Here is a 3,619-nt window from a genome sequence, read left to right as displayed (position 1 = left end):
GAAAAGCATCAACGCTACTCATCGTGCCGAGTTTTCACATAACGCCACCCGGAAGCAAGTTATCGCAAGTTAACGCGCGTTAAAGCGAGTTAAAGCGACCAACTTCTGCTCGACTTTTGAACCAGGGAAATCTATCTTGCAACCTTGCCGTCGAGCAGTTTTTGGTCATGTTTGGCCACTCGGTATTTGTTTCGGTTTTTTCAAGCAGTTTTGATAGAAAGAAAAACAAAGCAAAAATTGCGATTTTTGTCAACGACCGGGGCCATCGCGATCGGCAATCTGGTAAAGAGCACTCTCGGCCCTGAGGGAATGGACAAGATTCTGATTGCGCACGGCCGTAGCGCCGGCCAGGTTGAGGCGAGGGGCGCGACAAAAGTAAAAAAAATAATAATTTAATTAATTAACTGCTGAAATTAATTAATTAACGAGATATTAACGTTTGTTTACGATCAAAACATCGCCACCTCTTTTTCCACCACATTGATATGACAGTTTGACATTGCGAGCTTTGTTGTTGTTGTGTTGGGTGCAATTTGTTTGTCGCCGAAAAGTCGGTCTTGCGGGAATGCTTTCTCCCGGTGGTGGTCCATCGTGAGATCACTCCGGTGGACATTCCGGCGGCGGAGACACTATATTCTTGCAATAGTTGGAGGCAGTGGCGGGGCCGGCTCATCGGTCGCAAGAATAACTACAACCGAGGTGGTTGCTACAACAATCGCGACGGCGTTGGCAGTGGTGGACATCCGGATCAGCAGCAGCACCTGCAGCAGGAGTTGTTTGCCTAGGTGAGCGTTTGATTGCGGCAGGTGATTCTATCACTAACTTCGGTGAAACGTGAGCACAATCCGGCAGGTTTGCTCCTATTTTTATGTGTACATAATTACTCGTTTCAGGATCATTTGCCACCCAATGAGTTTCCGGAAAGTGGTAGTCGGCAAACCTTTAACGATGATGTTCCGCAGCAGCAACAGCACCACTAAGGTTTAAAATAACTTGTATTTATTTACAACAATGGTGTTTGCGTACGCTTCGTACTCCCCGGAGTGGTTCAGCCTGCCATCGTGGTGCTGCATCTTTTTCTGGTTCTGCTGGTAATTTTGCAGTTTTTGGACTGCTGCTGACAGGGATTCTGACCCTGCTGCTTCTGTTGATGATAACGTTGGTGATTCAACACCGGATGATTTTGCTGAACCTCCTGAACCAGCCGCTGGTTAAAGTGTAACGGCGGCAACCATGTTAAACGGCGGAGAAAAGTTTACTGGAATCGTCAACTGGTCGGCTGGTTCGATATGCCGGGAAATCGTCCTTCAAACAGATACGCATCTAAGCCGGATTCGACAACGGAAAGTTTGGCGGAAGACCGATGAAGAAACCACCTACAATAAACATAAAATTAATCAACAATCTCCCATCATTCAAAATCCTCCTTACTTTTCTCCCCGCTGCTGCGAACTCTCCAAATGTTGCTGCTACATCGCCGGATGTGACGTCGGATGCTGCGGCCTCTGCGTTTCTGGCATGTTCGGCATCATCAACACGTTCAGTTCCAGCTGCAACCTCGCTTCCCTCTGTTTCAACCGGTCCAAATCCTCGTGCACTTTTCCCAGTCGTTCAGCGCGTCGAACTTCAAATCGTCCGGCATACTGCCGATGCCTTCGCCTCCGCAATCCTCCACTAGATGCGTTTCCAAGCAAAAGAATTGTGGCACCGACCTCGAATCGCAAGTTTTCATAAAATTTTTAAATTAAACTCGCGACCTTGCTCGCGACATATTTTCTTTCTAAAACTAAATCAAAACAAACTTGACAGTTCTGCCAGCGAAAGTGACACGAGGCAAATCAATGTTTTCAAAGTAGGTGTGGTGCTGTCAAATATCAAATGACATGAGAAATTTAATTCCTTAATATATTAAATGCAAAAATTAATTCATTAAGGCCAATGTCACGCCCCTCGGGTTGAGGTCACCAACGACGGGGCGATTTTTGAAGGCGGTCGGCGTGGACATGAGCCGCTTCCAGGACGACGAGGTTGGCAATGGAATGACTTTCATGACGGTGTTGGTGTCAGAGTTGCTGCAATACTGAGCGAGGCGGAAAAGTTGTTGGAGCAAAATTTCACCCTCAAACGAGTGCGGCCAAGCAGGCGCCAAAACTATTTGCCGGCTGTTGCTTGGAGGATTCGTTCCTGGACAAGGGTTTCCTGTTGGACAAGAAGACCGTTGTGCACAAGCCTAAACGCATCATGAACGCAAAGATCTTGATCGCCAACACGCCGATGGACACGGACAAGATCAAGGACTCGATGGTGAAGATTGCCGAGCTGGAGGTCGCCGAGAAGGAGAAGATGAAGGACAAGGTGATAATCAAAACCAGGCTCGTCTCGGTCGTTGCGATCTGTTCGAAAGTTTGCATCGATGTGATCACCCGTTCCAACATCAACAGGACACGGTGCCGGAATTTCTCGCAAGGAGGCAAGTTGCTGCCCAACAGAAACTTCGCCCCAAAGTGGTAAGCGGAGGAATTTGGAGGAGATTTCGGTGGAATTCGAGGAGGAGAAAAAGTTCATGGGTATGTTTTTTTTATCCGGCGAGTTTAAGTTTTTAATTTTTAAATTTGTTGGTAGATTCTATGGAACATTCCGGTGTCAGCGCTCAATCGACATCCTGCTAGGCATTGGCATTTTAGTGCGACTCGCAGCAAAACAGTCCGGCGCGCTGCAGTTGGAGAATCTAAAATTTAAGGTGCTTCTGTCGGCCGCTGACGAGAATCTGAAAAGCTAAGCAGCAACTCATCCGGGAAGAGCCGACTTGGTATGCGGTGTGGAAAAGTAAAAGGTAAGCCTGTTCATCTGAACGATCATTTCGATCGAAAGTGCATACAGATTTTTTTTTAAATATTTTTATTTTAGACGTTTTTTGTTGTTGAACACTGGGCCAGAACAGAACACTAGATATATTCTCGCTGCATCAGAGAGTGCGTCGGCCGCCAAGGACACACTTAACCAGCTGGGCAGCATTCCGTGGAAAATCAACAGCGAAGTGATGGCGTTGTTCATCAGAGCAGCATCTCCATGCTGGACTTTTCCTACCCTCCTTGTCGCCAATCGAAGAAACCGTTCCGCGCAATGAATTGACCGGTTACGATTGGTTCATCCTGATGCGCAAGAAGATAACCCACTGGCGCAAAGCTCACCTGATTCCCCCGCACCTGAACCACTCACTCTCTCCTTAGTTCGGTATGATTTTGTACAAATAATTGAATAAAATCCTGTTTTTTCTGTTGATGCTGTTTATTTTACTTTAGCTTAGAATTTATTTATGCATTAACACAATAATTAAGAGCGATTTTTCAGGGGTTGTTCGGACATATATAACTAACATCTGATCTGAATATGAGCACCCACACGTCTTCATCAGCATTTCAGGTAGATCTTCGTTTTACCCTTGTCGGCCGCGTCCGGCATGTTAAACAGCGTGGCCGAGACCTTGACCAAAAGCTCAGGGGATACACCGCCACTGTTGGGCGCAACTGCGACGGTCTCCGGAACAATGGGATCCTGTTCCGTCTGCAGTCGATGCTGTCCTCCGAGCTGGCCGCGTTGCCCGTATGCATCGTTATTG

General features: G+C 47.1%; 1 long non-coding RNA gene across 1 annotated transcript; it reads right to left on the bottom strand.

Annotated features, from left to right (window-relative positions):
* Positions 1 to 987: 987 nt before the first annotated feature.
* Positions 988 to 1,806, bottom strand: LOC119769450. The gene is made up of 2 exons (XR_005278363.1): positions 1,432 to 1,806; positions 988 to 1,376 (listed from the first exon to the last, which is right to left on the bottom strand). It is a non-coding gene; the product is annotated as an uncharacterized LOC119769450 (long non-coding RNA).
* Between the last annotated feature and the right edge of the window lie 1,813 nt (positions 1,807 to 3,619).

This window comes from Culex quinquefasciatus, chromosome 3 (assembly GCF_015732765.1).
Source record: "Culex quinquefasciatus strain JHB chromosome 3, VPISU_Cqui_1.0_pri_paternal, whole genome shotgun sequence".
In the NCBI taxonomy this organism is placed as follows: domain Eukaryota; kingdom Metazoa; phylum Arthropoda; class Insecta; order Diptera; family Culicidae; genus Culex; species Culex quinquefasciatus.
The sequence above is the reverse complement of the archived record's forward strand: the minus strand, read 5'-3'. Positions and strand labels throughout refer to the sequence as shown.